Raw genomic sequence first — 19,162 nt, forward strand, 5'->3', positions numbered from 1 at the left:
CGTGATTCCCTTAGGAATAATAAATCACAATAAACAGTCAATTCTGCCCTGGGTCTACTCTGACCCACCAAAGCCACACAGTGACAGCTCAGGTCAGAGCCTCCATATGCATTGCAGAGCAGTCAGTGGAACATGGCGGCTCAGGTTCTGGAAGGATACTGCAGGTGCTCCAGGGCCTGGTGGTTGATGGTGTTCATGCTGTTGTAGACGAAGGTGCTGCTCAGAAGCACGGCCAGGGCAAAGATCCATGAGTCATTCTTAGGGTCACCCTGAAAGACACAGGGGGTTGCAGGTCTGAGGAGAGCACTCCTTGGAGTCCATTCAGAGCAACATGTGGTGTAAGACCCATGGACATTATATATTTACATGAAATGACTTTATAGGTTTAAATAAAGACATGTACATACCCACACACACAGGTAAAGGTCTAGGGACATAAATGAGTGGTAGTTCGGATATTCACCATATGCAAGACCCTCATTCAATTCCTAGTGATGAGCAAGACGGAAAGAAATGAGAACCAGAGGAAGTCTGCAGGTTACCATTTTAGTTAAGGTATTTCCTGTCCAAAGACAGGAAATTTGTCTCTCGACACAAATGCCAATAACAACTCTGACAGTTATAAGGAGAATTTCTTCATTTTATGAGAGGATTCATATATTTACATGAATTTTGCATCCTCAATTATCTGAAATAAGATAACATATGGAAGCCTGGCACTGTGTTAGGTTCTCAGTAAGGTACTCAGTGAAGGACGCTGGCCTTTCTTATTCTATAAATATATGTGCTATAGTACATACTACAGTAAGTGCAGCACATGAATCTGGTTATATCTAGAGAAATTTAACCAAGATATTTTTCAGGGAGCTACTGTTTCCCACTGTACTTACATTTACAAAAGCTATTCTTTTGTGCACAAGCGTGAGTGTGCATTCATGCATGCATGCATCTGTGTGTGTGTGTGTGTGTGTGTGTGTGTGTGTGTGTGTGTGTGTATGTGTGTGTATGTGTTTGTGTTCATGTCCTCATGGCAGGATGACAGGTGTATAAGTATGTGTGCATGCTTGTGAAGGCATGAAGTTGGTGTTGGGTGTCTTCCTTGATGACTTCTACTCTATTCCCTGAGGCAGAGTCCCTCACTGAGCCTCATTGGTTTGACTAGTCTGGCTGGCCAATTTACTCCAAGGGATGCCCTGTCTCTATCCCCCAGTACAGGATTACAGGAGACTATGCTGAAAACAACAAAATTTACCAGCTCAATTAACCTGTAATACATTGGATCAAACCACTCATTCTCACTTCCAGAAACAAAAGCACATTTTGGCTGCTAGCATGAGGTTTGATCTTTCCTAGGAGTGAAATCTAACAACAGACCAGTGTCCTCTCAGCCACCACAGTTCAGGCTGCAGACATCACAGACAGATGACAAACAACAAAGAGACAGGAAAACATAACCTAAAAGAGACCAACCCAACCACTAGCCTTACCTTCTCCATGTCCCCAGGCCTTAAGTGTCCAGGAGAACCAGAGTGTGCTTTGGCTTGGTGGGGTGGGGCACACACCACATCCAGATGCCTTTCAGACTGCACAGTGGAGCAGTTGGACCTATGTGAGTTCAGAGACAGCCTGATTTACATAATAAATTCCAGTCTAGCTAGGGCTACATAGGGAGACCCCTGTCTGAAGAAAAACAAAGAGAAAGAATGAATGAATGACTAAAGCTAAGACAACCCAACATGATTTAAAAATAAAAGTTTGTGAAGTCCAATAAAGATTTTTAAGGTCATACCTTGCCAAATACTCTTGTATTCCCAAGGAAATTATAAAGGAAAACCTGTTGTATGAGGCAGGGAACTGACACACAGGACCCGAGAGTTCAGGGAATTAGAGAAGACACCCCCTTGAACACATGCAGGAGAGATTTTCCTTAATGTAAGGAAATGATTCAGGAACAATTACTGTAGAATAATAATTTAGTGATGAATCTAGCATGAAAGGGTGGCTGTGCTTTCTTTGTTGAGATGGGAACGAGACACAAACCAGGCATAGGAGGAATTGAGCCATTAGCATTGCTCACAGACATTCTGCCCTACCAGATGGTTCATCAGGTAGGACTTCCCTGTACAGTACAATCCCACCATGGCCACGACTACCACTGGCTGAGAAATCTCATCTAGAATCTCTATGGCTTTCTGGTTCACAGAAAGCTCCTTGTGGTGTTCCACAAGACAAATGGGAGCCATCATTTTCGGTCCACTGGCCATAGCAATTTACCAACCTAGGAGAATCTCCCAACACAAATGAAATCACAGTTACTCTGTCTCGGTGTTACCCAAGCACCCAGCAACTTAAGACTGGGGAGACTTCTACACTGTCAGCATGTAACTTTACATCTGCAGTCTGCGGGGCTCTCCATCATTCACTCAAATTTCTAAGGAAGCTTTGTTGAGACACTCACTGCTGTAATCTGCAGAGTTTCACTTCAGTGTACGAATAAAGTCAAAATGATTGTTAACTTCACAGACACCCTGCCACATGCTGAGCCATACAAAGGATACCTTGAGTTTGTGACTTCACTGAAATGGAAAAGCGTCTGCAAGTTAAACATTCTTAGACCCACCCGAGACTGTTGAGTTTCTAAAATCCCAAATAAGAAGTTCATAGTCATAGTAACTATGACAAACAAGCAAAATGACAGACCCTTTAGTTCTAAGTATTGTTTTTTCCATGAACAGACTTTTAAAATGAGGAAATGGAACCATGGGAGCTTCAAAACGCAACTCGAACACCATAGCAGCTACACAGATAGGCAACTGAAACAATGTCCACAATCCTAATGATAGGAAATTAGAGGCTCTCTCTGCTTCCCTTCCCTGCTTCTCCCCAACCTGGCACAGACTTGGTCTGTGGGGGGCACAGAAGACTTTGACTGCAATAGGCTAACCCATGGCTAACATTTCTGGTATCTGTTTTACCTCACTCAGACTCAGGATATCACATTCTTGAATGTGAGACTGAAAGCTCAAGTTATAAATTAAAAATGTTTGTGCATTGAAAGATTCTATCCAGAATAAAAAGGCAATCCAAGAATGTGGGAGGAATATTAAATATTGCCTATGTTTTAATGGGTTAATATTGCAAAGAAGAGCTCCTTTAATTCATCATAAAACTACTCAACTGAAGAGTGGGCAAAACACTGCACTAGATGTTTCTCTAAAGAAGGTTTGCAAATGTCCATAAACACGCAAGATAATATTCATTGTCACCAACTGCCACGAAAAGAAAAGTCTGAGGCACATTGAAATTTTAAAGATTTTATTTTAAAGTGATTCAATTTGTGAATCGGGAACACTAGATTGAAAGATAAAGAGTTTGCTTTCCAATGAGAAAAGGTCAAAGCCAAGAGTCTATTGGGAAAATGAGGGCTCCAAATGAAGAAGCCATTTAGGTATAAAGTTGCTCCTTTTGGGTGTCTGAGGAGCTCATTTCAGAGTCTGTCCTCGTGGAATCTCATGTGCATTGACTACTCAGGGTTTACTGGACTTAACTCTTGCTTCTGTCAAACCTAAGTATTTGCTTGAAATCAGATTTAGTCTTTCTTGTTTGTTGTTTAAGCAAAAATAAGGTTATCTCAAGGCTCAGTTGGTTTTGTTGCTCAATAATCTGTTCGGTCCAGCTTTCAGGAAGTGCTGCTAGGTAGACTGAGTGAGAGCTGATTTGGATCCCTTAGCATCCCTTGTGCATTCTGGCCACAAGAGGGCGATGTGAGGTGCAGAGCAGGCTCTGTTGGAGGCTCTCAGAGGGAAGTCCCTGGTCAGCTTTCTCACTAACTACATCCATTCCCAATTCTCAGCAGTTTTCTGCCTGGGATCACAAGGGGTGAATTGGTAAAATTTCCAGATAGCAACATGATTTTCCTGTTTGTTGACTCTACTCAATAAACAGATCTCTTTCTATGTGTTAAGAATACTAATAAAATATTCTTTTGATTGATGTTGAATCATCATTTGTAATCAGCCAATGTGGACATATTAGGGAAGCCAGAATGAACTTCTTTCTCCTCTCCCCAGTTATTCAGATGAACTCTAATTCCTAATAGAACAATGTATGACAATGGGATTTTTCTAGAACTGTTCCAACCTTTTGTAATCATTGTCTACTACCTACACTTATCAGCCAATACCACATTAGGGTACACCCATTATACATGAAAATCAGTGTAGTGGCATCTTGACTTGCCACTGAACTTGTAGTGTTGGCTATATCCTTTGGGCTTGGTTTCAAGTGCAGATGTGACCCATTATAAGGTAGAGGAGGGGCTGGGTCTTGTTCTCTTGGGTTGCAGAGAGCATCCGGAGGGCAGAGACTTCGTCTTCTGGAGCAGTAAGACCGAGGCAGTTATTTATCTGTGTGCTTCCCTAATAAATACCTACTAATCATTTATCTTGGGTCTGGTGGACTCATTTAAACCCCTTCATCAAATTAATTTAAATCTTCAGACTTTTTAAGGGAAAGTGTGCTTGACAGGTGTCTTAGTTTGGGTTACTGTTGTGGTCAAACACCAAGACCAAAAGCAAGTTGGGGAGAAAAGAGTTTATTTGGCTTACACTTCCTCATCCATAGTCCATCAAAGGAAGTCAGGACAGGAAACTCACACAAGGCAGGAACCTGGAGGCAGGAGCTGATGCAGATGCCATGGAGGGTGCTGCTTACTGACTTGCTCCCCATGGCTTGCTCAGTCTGCTTTCTTGTAGAACCCAGGACCAGCAGCCCAGGCATGGCCCCACCCACAGTGGGCTGGGCCCTCCCCCATCAGTTACTAATTAAGAAAATGCTCTACAGGCTTGCCTACAGCCTGGTCTTACAGAGGCATTTTCTTTTCAGTTGAGGTTACCTCCTTTCAGATGACTCTGGCCGATGTCAAGCTAACATAAAATCAGTCAGTACAGCAAGGTTCTATAATTATATATACTGTGTCGATAGACCATATAGGTAATTGTTTCTAATTGTGGGCTTTATATCATTATATATCTTCCCTTTAGAATTCACAAATTTTCTCCAGAAACAGAGTTTACAATACCTTGAACTACTCAAAATTAACAGAAGTTAAGAAAGAAGAAGTATCTGTAATTAACAAGGTAAGTGACGAAATCCTTGTAACCACATATTATTTGGCCACAAATCTCAAGGAGCCACAAGGTGAAGATGTCTGTCTTCACTGGTAATGCATGGGCAAGCTCACTGCTATCAACCATTTGTCACGTAGCTGCAGATGTAATACTCCCCTTTCCCTGTCTGCTCACCTGAGCCACATGGTGAAATGTAGTTAATATGACCTAAGCCCTTCCCTTGTGCGAGGGCAGGGCTACTTTGTCTATATGCTGAGCATACAGGTCTGCAACTTGTCTATGATAATATTTAAATTCCTTAATGTCACACAGCTGGAAAGCAGGGGTGTGCTGCCTGTGGTCAGGTCGAAAGAATGCCGACAAGTCCTTGCGTTTCCTCCCTTCAGGAGGGAAGCTTAGTTCCTTTCCTATAAGTGTAAGATTTTAATAACCTGTTTTAATGATTTAAATACAATAGGCACAAGAGAATTCACTTCTGAGGTGAAAAACCACATCAGCCCTTTGCCCTGAGAACATGCTGCCTCCACCCTGGATCCCTGCCTCTGGGAAAGCCTGGTCTTGAACAGCCTGAGGTGATGCCCTAAAGAGGAAGAAGCAGAGCCTCCTGTCTGAGCCATAGCCACTCTGGTGATTCCAGCCCCTATCAGACACCTCAACTAAAGCCATGAGCAACCTTGAGCCACAGCTACCCCTCTAAGCATCTTCTGGGCTCCTGACCCACGACCCACGGAGGATGTAAACAATGAAAGCCTGTAAGTCTTGAGATGTTTACACACCAGCCACAGATGAACAGTGCACTGGTGTGTGATGAAATAAATGAGCATGATTACAAATGCATGAAGGAACAACAGATGGGGCCACTCTCAGTTCTTCGGGTGTTTAACAAAAGCTGTTACCAAAACAGATAAGGCTACATGCTTTTCCCAACACTGTTTCTGTCCCACTATGACCTGATGGGGGATGCCCATGTTCATATATATATGAACATTATATATACATATATATATATATATATATATATATAATATATATCTTATAGATTGATGAATAAAACACTGATTATCCAGTAGCCAGGCAGGAAGGGTGACGCCTCATAGCAGAGGAAGGAGTAACAAATCTGGACCCTTCTCTGGTAAGATAAGACCATGTGGAAATATTTAGGTTAATAGAAATGGGTTAATAATTAAGAGAGAGCTAGCAATAAGAAGCCTAAGCCTTGGGTCAACAGTTTCTAATTAATAAAAGTCTTTGTGTTTATTTGGGGCCAAACGGCTGCAGGACCAGGCTGGAAAGAAACTCCAGCTACAATGACCCTTTAAACTGACAAAACAAAAGGTGTGATTTGAAAGTTCTGTTAGCCAGGGCTAGAAACCTGGCTCAGTGGTTTAGAGCACTGGCTGTTTTTCCAAAGGACCTGGTTCAATTCCTAGCACCTACACAGTGCTTCACAACCATCTGAAATTCCAGATCCAAAACTGTCTGCCATTGGCACCAGACACACATGGTGAACAAATATACAAGTAGCCAGAACGCCCATACATGTAAGAAAATTGTGTTATTTAAAAATTTTTATTTCCCTTAGCCAAATGTTTTACTTTTTTATTTTTGGATCAGACTCCCACTATGTAGCCTAGGCTGGCTGTGAGCTGGTACTCCTCCTGCCTCCACCTCCAAATCCTGGGATTAAGGACATGCACATAAACCATGTCTAGCAATGTCTTACTTTGTATATACATATAATGAAGACATTTTAAGAACTATAATGTGGGTAAACCCTACAGAGGAGCACAGATGTCACCCTTGAGCACCACAGGGACAAATAGGATTCTAGGTCATTCTAATATTATTAGATGATATTCAGAAACTGGTTTGATAGGATAAGTGACTCATGTACGGGTGACTTTTTTTCCAGAGTTGTTCTTAAGTCATGTTCACCAGTTTTGGGTTTTTTAAAAATAATTAAGTTACCAAAAATGGTAAAGTTTTTTTTAATCATTTTAGTGGCAACAAGCCAGCAAACAGAAAGACCATATTCTTAAGCCCTTCTGGTCAGAGTCCAAGAACTCTTTAATTTATATCTTTAATTTAGTTTGACAAACAGTTGTTCCACTGACAGAACTCAACGCACTACGCTAGACACAAAAATATAAAGAAAATTATGTGTCCTTATTCTCCAAAATAAAGATCCAGTAAGTATTTTTATTCTTTTATTTGCATCTGTGTGCACACCAGAAAATTCATGGAATCAGAGAACAATACGGTAAAGTCGGTTCTCTGCATCCACTATGTAGTTGCTTGTTCTCTCCCTCCCATGTGGGTCCCATGGATTCTACTTAGGTTGCCAGGCTTGCCAACAAGACCTTCACCTACTGAGCCATCTCACCAGCCCCAAATTCAGAAATTTTAAATGAAAAGTGGTTGCTAAGCATAGTGGTCCACACTAGAGATTCCAGCACTCAGGAAGATGAGTCAGGAGGATCACAAGTCTGAGGCTAGCTTGGGCTTATACCCTGCTAATAGATAGATAGAAGATAGATAGATAGATAGATAGATAGATAGATAGATAGATAGATAGATATAGATGATAGATAGATAATAGATAGATGATAGATAGATGTGATAGATGGATAGATGCAATAGATGGATAGGTAGAAAGTAGATAGATGATAGAGGGATAGATAGATAGTAGATAGATGATATAGATAGCAGATATAGGTAGGTGATGGATGGATAGATAGATGAGATAGACGATATAGATACATAGGTAGATAGACAGACAGATAGACAGACAGACAGTGGTACAAAATATGATAGTTGTGATGTATTAAGGACAACAGAAAGAAGGGGAAATAAATTGATTCTCTTATGATCAGTGTCATGATGCTTAAGCTTTAATTTATTTTTCTCTGGTGGTGGAAGTGCAGGGTCTCTCCATATAGCCCTGGTTCTGCTGGAACTCACTCAGTAGAGCAGGCTGGCCTTGAAATCACAGAGATCTGCTTGCCTCTGCCTCCCAAGTGCTGGGATTAAAGACTTGCACCACCACACCCAGCTTGAATTTCTAATAATCAATAAAACCCCTTATTTTCTTATTGGTTATATATTCCACTGAAGTCTAAAATACTTATTGACTAATCCTCATTTATGAGAGCCTACTTTGTTAATGCATTTTGTTATGTGGTGGTATATCAAACAATAGACCTCAATAGACATGCAACTCCAAACTATCAGCACATCTACAAATCCTGAGAACCAGTCTGGGGATCTTTAAAACCCCTCACCCACTCAGATGGAGTAAACCATTGAGTGTACTTAGATGGATATATAAGAAAAATCTCAGGAATGAGAGTTTTGCTTTAAATGTGCTGAGGTCATCTCCTGGGAGGACTTGGGGACTCCACATGTTCCAGCATTTGCCGAGCACACTTGGGGCAGCTGCGAGGCACAGGTTAAGGACTGTGCTGGGAACACTGTTACAGGTAGCCAGAATCTTCTCAGACTCGGTGACTTGAGGGCCCTTCCAGTGGAGTTTAAGGAGTGCAAGAATCTGTGTATAGAGATCCTTTATGACCAACTGGGCTTTTGGTGAGAGGGCAAGAAGAACCCAAAAGAGCCCAGGAATCCAGGGGCCAAAGGGGACTGGCAGCAGTCAGAAGTGAGGAGCATGCTCCAGTTGCAGGAGAAGGGGTAAGAAGGCCAGTCAGTGAACCTCCAGAGTATAGGATGGCCAAATACCACTCAGCCTTGAACATCAGCCAGGCGGAGCAAGAACGTATAATTATGGGGAGAGATGAATCGTTGGTGGGAGAAGTAGCCCGCAGTCCTCCCTGCCCAGGGGACTAAGGACAGCTAGGAAAGGAAAGGGGAGGAGAAGGACTGGAAGTTCCATATTAAGGATAATAAAAGCTGAATTATCCAATAGCCAGGTAGAATACAACTAAGCAGGAAAGCCAAACGAAGATACAGAGAGGAGAAGGGCCAAGTCAGGGAGATGCTAGCCAGCCACAGGGGAACAAGATGTGTTAGAGCACAGGTACAGCCACGAGACATGTGGCAAAACATAGATTATTAGAAATGTGTTAATTTAAAAGTAACAGCTAGTTAGTAATAAGCCTGGGCTGTTTCGCCAAGCATTTTGCAATATTAAGCCTCTGGGTGATTATTTAGAAGTGTCTTCGGGACTGGGTGGGACAGAGAAACCTCGTTTTACACTTGCCGATTTCCTGGTTCCCCATAGCTGCCCTGCCCAGGGTCACCGCATCTGCACCCACACCCTCAGTGATACAGCGAAGCCCCACCTCCCAGGGCCCAGCATCTCCCCATCCTTCAGTTCTTGGTGAAGTTCCTTCTCAGGGCAGTATGTAGGTCACTCCTGAAGGGTGGAAGGCCACCACTAGACATCAACCTAGGAAAACAAGCCTTCTTAGCCCTTGAAGAGTCTTCCTCAATTCTTCAGTGCTTGTTGTTTGTTTGTTTTGTTTTTTAACAAAATGCCATAACTCAGCAACAGTTTAGTTTCCAACACTTCTTGCTTGGGTCTGCCCATAGCCCTCAGACCATAGTCCTGCCACCCTGAGCCTGTATCCTTCGGTCCCCTGCCAGCCTTCCCCTGGCTGCCAGCCTGAACCTGTATCCTTCATCCTCCTCCAGCTCTCCCCTGGAGGTCATGCCAGGTCCTACCACCTCTTACAAACACATTCTGATGGATGTCTATAATGTACTCCACTAAATCCCAGGACTAATAAGTCAACTTTTATTAACATTTTATCACACTCTAGTCCCTGTGTAAAGAGTTGTATTATTTTACTGAGTTTTCACAGAATCCCTGTAAGGTAGATTAGAAAGTTGCAGTACACACAGCCGACACAATTCTCCAATTGTTAATTTCCTATAAACAATAGCGGCAGAAGCTTGACAAAGCCATGTAGCAGCTTGGGGACCACTGATGATTTAAGGCATGCACATTCACTAAGGGAAAAGCATCGGACTTATCCAGAAATGACACCACCAAGAAACTTAAGCCATAGGGGCGAGAAGGGAAGACAGGAGACATCTGTTACGGAGTTTCCCAACTGGTTCCACATTTGGCTGATGAAAATTGGTTAGCTCTGTCTTTATTATTAACCCATAACTACTAATCTATGCTGGACCTACAACTCCTTTGCCTGCTACATCGAGACTGCTTTGTTGCTACATCGAGACTGCTTCGCTACTACACTTCCCAGCAGTCTCAACTAGACCCACCTATCTTGCGGCCCTATTGGCCACAGTGTTTTATTCATCAGCCAACAAGAGAAACATATTTACAGAAAGACACCTCCCATCAGACATCCGCAGAGATTTCAAATCTGTTGAAGAGCGACTGGGAGAACAACAAGAGGATGCAAAGGGGATATGATGACTTGGCAAGCAGAATTGGGCAAGAGACACAGAGGCAAACCCCTCTGGCCGCCAAAATACTGTGGAGGGGGAAGAGGCTGGGCCTGTGTCCTAGATGGGCAAGAGCTAGAACTGCTGCAGAGAGTAGCTTAACTCTCTGCGGGAGGCTTTTCCCTTAGCTGCTGAGAAACTGGAGTGTAGCATGCTGAGTCCCACCAACGGTCCACAGACGCTTGGCTCCACAGTCACTTTGAGAAATTCAACTGTTTTATCAGAGGAACCAGGCTAAGTCCCACCAAGGCACTCACATGCAAAATTTCATATGACTCAATTTCCCAAGCAGTGCCACAGCACTCCCATGGGAAATTTCACCAAACCTCACACTCCAGGCACTGCTGCAGCACTCCCTGCAAAATTTCACAAAAGTCACTTCCCAGGCAGTGCCCCAGCACTCCCATGGGAAATTCCACAAAAGTCACTTCCCGGGCAGCACTAGAGCACTCCCATTCGATATTTCACAAAGCTGACTTACCAGCCATTGCCACGGCACCCACATTCAAAATTTCAGAAAACTCAATCCAAGGAAGTGCCATAGCACTCACATGGGAAATTTCACAAAACTCACTTCTCAGGCAGTACCACAACACTCAAATTGGAATCTATGTTTGGTTTCTAATTTTGGGGGAACATTCATCTGAGTATCCCATTCTTGTAATAAATCATATTACCACAAATTCATTGCAATATTAGCAATGAATCAATGGACCAATCTTGTATAGATCTGGGTGGCCTTGAACTCACAAAGCTCTGTCTATCTCTTAACCCTGAGTCCTAGGATTAAAGATGTGTACCACAACCTCCTAGTTCTGGCTGCTGGGATTAAAGATGTATATCACCACTGCCTGATGGCGTTAGCTTACATGGATGACATTTTATTAACTGATTCAAATGTAGACAATTTAGAAAGAATGTTTAAGGAAGTAAAGAAAATTTTGCTTTGTTGGGTATTACAAATTGCTCTTGAAAAAATACAAAGAGGAGATTCTATTTATTATTTAGAATATAAATAAGTTTACAAAAAAATTAGACCCCAAAAGGTACAAATCAGTAGAGATCTATTGCAGACTCTTTTTTTTTAAAGATTTTATTTATTTATTATGTATACAACATTCTGCTTCCATGTATATCTGCACACCAGAAGAGGGCATCAGATCTCATAACAGATGGTTGTGAGCCACCATGTGGTTGCTGGGAATTGAACTCAGGACCTCTGGAAAAGCAGCTGGTGCTCTTAACCTCTGAGCCATCTCTCCAGCCCGATTGCAGACTCTTAATGACTTTCAGAGATTGCTAGGAGACATTTCCCATCTACTCCACATTATTGGGATAAATTTGATCAACTGATTCATTTAAGTAAAACCTTAGATGGAGACAAGGACTTAAATAGTCCCAGGGAATTAGCAGCTGATGCTGAGAAAGAATTGGCATTGGTGGAAGACAAATTACAGAGGCACATGTGGATCGTGTAGATCCAAAGCTTAAATGCATTCTAGTCATATTACCCTCTAAGCATCCCCTACAGGAATTTTAATCCAGAGAGAAGATATTATCTTAGATTGGGTCTTTTTACCACATAAGCCTAGTAAGAAATTAAAATTTTATGTGGAGATCTCTGAGTTGATTCTGTTGGACCCAAAAGTGAAGTCCAATTCCGGGAGACACACCCAACAGAGTCACTCACAGGACACAAGTTCGATGCAAAAGCAAAAGGATTTTATTCCAACGCATTGGGTTCATTCCCTGGGAAGAGAACGGCCCCGAGTTTCTAAAGCAAACAGTTTTTATAGCTTTTTGGTCACTATGCAGGAGTATGACAACATATTGATTGGCTGTAACATACATGAGTCATTAACTGATTGGTTGGGAACTGAACTTACAATTTTGCCCATGACAGGTTTGGAATTTTATTTTGGTTTTTACACCTGCAAGGCCATGGGACAGCTAGTGGTTTTTCTGGGAACAGAGTGACTTATACTTGTTTTCATAGCTTGGGTGCTCTGGAGCATGGTAGCCCATAACAATTTTTAGAAACCAGACAGTTGTTGAAGATAATAGAAACTAGTACTAATAACAATTCCAGAGACTGGTCATCATGACAGACCATTTCATGTGTTCTTTGTCCCAGAGCTGGGTGTGGCAGAGTGATTTTCAAATACATGCTGGTGGGTATCAGGCTAGGGTTGAGTTGGGGGTCTTTCAATTCTAAAAGGAAAATTGAGACTTCGTCAATTAGCATTGAAAAACTACGGGTAGAAAGTAAACCCTGGCAGAGCTTGTAGTAATTTTTTGGGAGAGGTCAACAACAATTATCCCTAAAGCAAGATAATTCAACCCATAAAGAGGACTAACTGGATCTTTGTCCAATTGTGAGGGAAACACCAATAACTAGAGCCCCTACATTCTATACTGATACAAATAAATCAGGAAAGGCAGGATACAAATCAGAAATTTTAAGTAAAGTGGATTTAAGTCCTTATAATTCTGTCCAAAAGTCAGAATTATATGCTAGTCTCATGGTGTTAATGGATCATAAAGTACCTCTCAACATAGTTGCCAATTCACAATATGCAGAAAGAGTTGTTTTACATATTGAAACCTCTGAATTTATACCAGATGATACAGAATTGACTTTATTACTTATTCAGTTACAGGACATAATCAGGAACAGAAATCATCCCATATATATAACACACATCTGATGCCATCCAGGTCTGCTAGGCCCTCTAGCACAAGGTAATGAGAGTGATTAACTATGGATAGGAAATGTGCTAAAGACATCAGAATTTCATAAAAACACCATGTCAATAGAAAAGGTTAAAAAAAAAAGACTTTCCCATCACTTGGCAAGAAGCCAAGGAAATCATAAGGCAATGTCCTACTTGTTATTTATACAACCAAATTACACTACCTGCAGGTAGTACCCCGAAGGGTACACAAAGAAATGATATCTGGCAGATGGATGTGTTCCATTTTGTAGAATTTGGAAAATTAAAATATGTATACCACACCATTGACATCTATGCAGGTTTTCAATGGGCAACTGCTTTGATTTCAGAAAAGGCTGATTCAGTAATTACACATTTGCTAGAAGTTATGGCCATAATGAGTATACCTGCTCAAATAAAAACAGACAAAGGTCCTGCATGTCTCTAAGAAAATGAGGGTTTTTTTGCTTATTATAGTATCAAGCATATTACGGGTTTACCACATAATCCTACAGGGCAGGCAATTATAGAAAGATCAAATAGAACTTTAAAGGATATGCTAAGTATACAGGAAGAGATGATAAAGAACCTCAAAAATAGATTGCATAGTGCTTTATTAACTTTGAATTTTCTGAATGTAAATGAGAAAGAAACAACAGCTGCAGAGAGACATCGGAGAACAGAGAAAACTACATATTTAAACCAGCCAGTGTCTTTTAAAGATGTGTTGACCCCTGAATGGAAACTGGGACATGTGTTACATTGGGGAAGGGGCTTTGCTTTTGTTTTCACAGGTGAAGAAAATATATGGATACCATTAAAATTGATAAAGATTCATTTTGAACAGGACACCTCTTAACTAGAAGAGATGATAGTTCATCAAGCAGCATGGTTGTTAAATCTAAACTAATCTATAATACTAACAAATGATTTTCATTTGAACAAATATAACTTGCTTAGGAGAAGTTCCTCATAAATTTAGGTTTGGGGAAGTGTTTTATTTTTGTCTTTCCAGGAGAATAAAAGATATCCAGCTAAGGAATCCAGAGACCACTGGACAAATGAGACATCTGAAGAAAAAGAACAAATCCTCTAGAAAAATTGTCCCAAGAAAAAGAGCAAATTATCCTATTGGTATATCACATTTACAACAGGGTAAATTTTCATAAATCTTCCCAAATGTTTGTTTCTTATTTCTATACAGACATAGTATATGAATGGTCTTTTTGTAGTCTCAATCCAATTAAAGATTAAAATCTGGCTTTGGAGTTGGAAAATGGTTCTCTCCTTCTCTAAACCCAAGCATGCTTTTTAAAGTAAAATATAAAATCTCTGTCCCATGTCAGAAGAGCCATCTGATATGGAGCAGAAGGAAAATATTTAGGACTATTATGAGATTATGAAATCTCATAATTTTTGTCATGATATTAATGGTCCTATAGAGTACTAACCAATTCTAGAAAAGTTTTTTTTTGTCTAACTTCATGTACATGATTTCTTGTTTGAGTCTCTATCAGTTTTCTATAATGACTAACAGTGACCTTTGAAATCTCCACAAGGAGGATGAGACTCCATAACGATGATTTCACCAGGATTATGACAACACCATTATGCTGAACAACACCAGCTAAAGATCAGCTTTGGACTAAAAGCTGGTCATAACAATTTTGAGGTGACTTCCTGAGATGATCCAACCTCACAGACACTGTTTGGAATAAGAGGTGGCTAGCTGGGGCGTTCCAGCCTCACATACTACTTTACCCAACATTTGAAAGAAGCCTTGTATTTGCCCATTATGCAGAGACTGGACAACAAATGATACAGCTTGACAATTAACCAAAATTTTCTTTTCAGGATCCTCTGAAGACATCGTCGCCCACAGACAGAAGGAACTTTAAGAACACAACTCCCACATTCCCAAATGATGGGGTGGGTGGTTTTTGATCACTCTTTGGGTTCTGAATATTTGTCATTGTTTAGGGGAATTTGTTATGATAAATCTTTCTGCCAAAAGCCACCTGAGCTCCACCACCATGTGTGAGCTTTACACCTGTCACCCGCCCGTGTTAGGCCCAAATGAATACACAGAAACTTGTATTAGGTTCAAAGCTGCTTGGCCAATGACTAGGATTTCTCTTCTGTTAGCTCAGTCTTAACTATCATAAATCTATATATTTTATAAGACTTATCGGACACCTTATTGGCTTTCCTCCTTGTCAGTAGATCAGATCCTGCCGCTGGAGGAGGAAGGGGGAAAAAGGGACTTCCTGCCTGGATCACCACTTCTCTACTACATTTCCCAGAATCCTCTTTGACTCCTAGTTCCATCTAACTTGCTATCTTATTGGCCAAACAGTATTTTATTTAACAATCAATAAGATAAACATACACAGTAGTACATTCCCCATCAGGGATTGGTTACAAAATGATGTTGCTTGTGATCAGGAAGAAATTTGAACAAAGGTGATTAGATTCAAGGTTTATGTTTTGAAAAAATAAAAGAGGAATCCAGATATGATAGGATTAAAAGGGTAGATTATTGAATCTACTCTGAAAAGAATAGAGGATATAGAGATGTGGAGATGAAAAGGTAGATTATTGAATCTACTTTTTAAAAATTTTTTGTTTTATTTGAGTTACAAACAAGATTGAATTACATGACAATCCCAGTTCCCTTCTCCCTCCCCTCCTCCCCTACTACCCCTCCCAACTGAATCCCTATCTATCACATATCCTTTCTTTTAATCTACACCTGACTCAACCTTTCTGCTCCCTCATGACCTCTGCATCCTTCCTCTTCTTCCTTTCTCATTCTCGTAGCTCCCTACCCCCTCTTCCCATGCTCTCAATTTGCTCAGGGGATCATGACCCTTTCCCCTTCTCCAGGGATCAAAGTTTGTCTCTTTTAGGGTCCTCCTTGTTTACTAGTTTCTCTGGCAGTGTGGATTGTAGGCTGGTAATCCTTTACTCTGTGTTTAAAATGAGTGAGTACATACCATGTTTGTCTTTTTGTGATTGGGTTACCTTGCTCAGAATGGTTTCTTCGAGTTCCATCCATTTTCCTGCAAATTTCAAGATTCCATTGTTTTTTTTTCTGCTGAGTAGTACTCCATTGTGTAAATGTACCACATTTTCTCTATCCATTCTTCGGTTGAGGGGCATCTAGGCTGCTTCCAGTTTCTGGCTATTACAAATAGTGCTGCTATGAACATTGTTGAACAGATGTCTTTGTTGTATGAATGTGCTTCTTTTGGGTATATGTCTAGGAATGGAATTGCTGGATCTTGTGGCAGACTCATTCCCATTTTCTTGAGGAGTCGCCATACTGATTTCCAAAGTGGCTGTACAAGTTGGCACCCCCATCAGCAGTGGAGAAGTGTTCCCCTTTCTCCACATCCTCTCCAGCATAAACTGTCATTGGTGTTTTTGATTTTAGGCATTGAATCTATTCTTAAAAGGCAACTACTTAAACATTTTACTTCTGAATATTGTATAAATGTTGTGTATTGATACAAACTTGAGATTAATTTTGCTATCTTCCTAGTATTCTAGGTATTGTGTCTCTACAGGTCATTTAACTATGTAATACAAATTTCTAGTCCTTGAAAGTTATTATCAACTATATAGGACAATTAGGAAATGTAGTTTAGTAATTAGTCAACTATAACAGTCAAATTTGTATTCACTTTAGGTATGTTTACAAGGTCAAACTGATATATTAGAAAGACAGGTCATCTTCAAACACTTCAGAGATCTAAAGAATATGGTATTTAACATATTTTAATAACATAGGTTATTTCTTATGACAATAAGACATGTCTGCACCTGCTAGCACCAATCTACATCAGAGACGATTATGAGCATCAAAGAGACTCCACATGGAGTTTGAGGCTTTTTGGGTAAAGGTAAGCCCCTAGGCAACAAAGTGTCCTTGCCTCAACTACTGACAGTTTGCTGTCCAAATTGGACAAACAGGACGCCAAAAAGAGTGACTGCAAACCTTGCCAAAACAAGGTGGTCCAGTCCTTCAGATTATCCAGGTTCACAAAAGAGCCTGTCAGATGTTAGGCCTATAGGCAGAAGATGGATGCCCCAACATTGCAGAACAATCTTGGGTGACTGTCCAGGCATGGATTACAAACAGAACTCAGGTTCTCTAGAAAAGCAGAAAGTGCTCCTAAGATGAGCTATCTCTCCAGGTCTACAGCTATCTTTTGATCTAACAATAGCCCCAAGAATCTCCCAAAGCTAAACTGGAAAAAAAAAAAAGTGCAAAACTATTCACTGAAGCAAATTGATAATCACAAAAGCCTAGAGATGTCTCAGCTTGTCATCAGGAGAATGTTGAAGATGCAGTAATTTTGTATGACAGTGTACCTTATCACTATAAAAATAAAAGGGCAGCCACACAATGGTGGTGCACACCTTTAATCCCAGTACTTGGGAGGCCGAGGCAGGCAGATCTCTGTAAGTTCTAGGTCAGCTCTGTCCTACAGAGCAAGTTCCAGGCCAGGATCCAAAGTTACAGAGGAAACCGTACCTCAAAAAACCAAATAAATAAATAAATAAATAAATAAATAAATAAATAAATAAATGAGGGCTATCCCTATGAATTACTATTTAAGGAAAAAAAATGGGGAAAATTGTGTACACTATTTCACTAACCAAAGAAAGAGTTTGAAAAATATATGCTTACACTTAAAATATTTTTTAAATCTATAAACTGGCTCCCTTCATAAAAGGAAAGCAATAAGTTCAAGAGGACACAACAAGCATGGTTTCCATAGAAATAAATGTATTTTTTTATTTCAACTTATTACTTTGTGTACGAATGTTTCACCTGCATGTATGTCTGTACCCAATGTGCATGACTGGAAAAGGGCATTAGATTCCCTAGGATGAGAGTTACAGATGGTCATGAGTCACCATGTAGTTGATGAGAATTGAACTTGGGTCTTTTGCAAGAGCAAGTGCTCTTAAACACTGAGCTAGCTATTTGACTTTCAAATGATATGTGAAGTATAACAAAAATTTTAAATAACTAAAAGTAAAAATGGAAATGAAATATGATTGTGTACATCAAGAAAATTTAAAATACAGCAGATTGACTGTGCATCCTTGATGAGATACATGTAAATAGCAAAAAAAACAAAAAAAAAAACAAAAAAAACAAAAAAAAATTAAATTGGGAAGAAAAAGTAAGCTATCTTTTCACAAATCATATGATTTACAGTAATGTAGAAAACTGTTATTCAGAAAATACTGTGTATGAATCTTACATAAGACAAATTTGCAAGTCAATGTCATTGAGAAATACATGAGAAATTCAACACATAGGAAATGAAACACATGTTTAATTAACAAAGTTGAAGACATTGACAACCCTACACGTGTGTGTGCTTGATATGTATTATAGTCCATATAATACTGTATTCCTCAATGAACGTTTCTTTATAAAAATGTGATTCTAGAAACTTTAGGGGAAGATGGCAGCTGAGAGGCTCCATCACTACAACTCAGAGAAAGACAGAATAATAAACAATACATTTTATTCTTGCAGGAGATAATGGCTGAAAATGAATTTGTTAAGCCACATGAGGTCTCTGAGTAAGAAGCAGGGAAAGCAGGGAAGAGTGATCATAAACCAGTGCCACCTGGCTCCAGCTGAGGTCAATGGGAAGCACTGGGAGCTCTGTCTCTATCTCTCTTCACACACATGCACACACACACACACACACACACACACACACACACACACACACACACACATTGGCAGTGAACCATGGGAAGCACTGGGAGCTCTGTCTCTATCTCTCTTCACACACATGCACACACACATGCACACACACACACACACACACACACACACACACACACACACACACACAC

The sequence above is a fragment of the Cricetulus griseus genome (assembly GCF_003668045.3).
Source record: "Cricetulus griseus strain 17A/GY chromosome 1 unlocalized genomic scaffold, alternate assembly CriGri-PICRH-1.0 chr1_1, whole genome shotgun sequence".
Classification (NCBI taxonomy): domain Eukaryota; kingdom Metazoa; phylum Chordata; class Mammalia; order Rodentia; family Cricetidae; genus Cricetulus; species Cricetulus griseus.